Genomic DNA, 324 nt, shown 5'->3' with positions numbered 1-324 from the left:
CCCCCTTTTGTAGGCCGCAAACATTTTTTAGCCTCCCGTGAGAATTTATTTTCACAAAAAATGTGCCAATCAGCGTTGAGCTAAATTGTACGAGCTAAACTGTGAATAGCACCAAAAACAAGTGTTAAGGGAAGCCAGCTTTGGTTTTGACATCACTCCTATCAAATCGCATTGAGAGCATAAATGCCTAATGCCTACGTGCTTCTCCACCTGCATTGCTTGCTGTTTGGGGTTTTAGGCTGGGTTTCTGTACAGCACTTTGAGATATCAGCTGATGTACGAAGGGCTATATAAATAAATTTGATTTGATTTGATAAATCATTG

This window comes from Oncorhynchus kisutch, linkage group LG29 (assembly GCF_002021735.2).
Source record: "Oncorhynchus kisutch isolate 150728-3 linkage group LG29, Okis_V2, whole genome shotgun sequence".
Taxonomy (NCBI): Eukaryota; Metazoa; Chordata; class Actinopteri; order Salmoniformes; family Salmonidae; genus Oncorhynchus; species Oncorhynchus kisutch.
Note: the sequence above shows the minus strand (reverse complement) of the source record.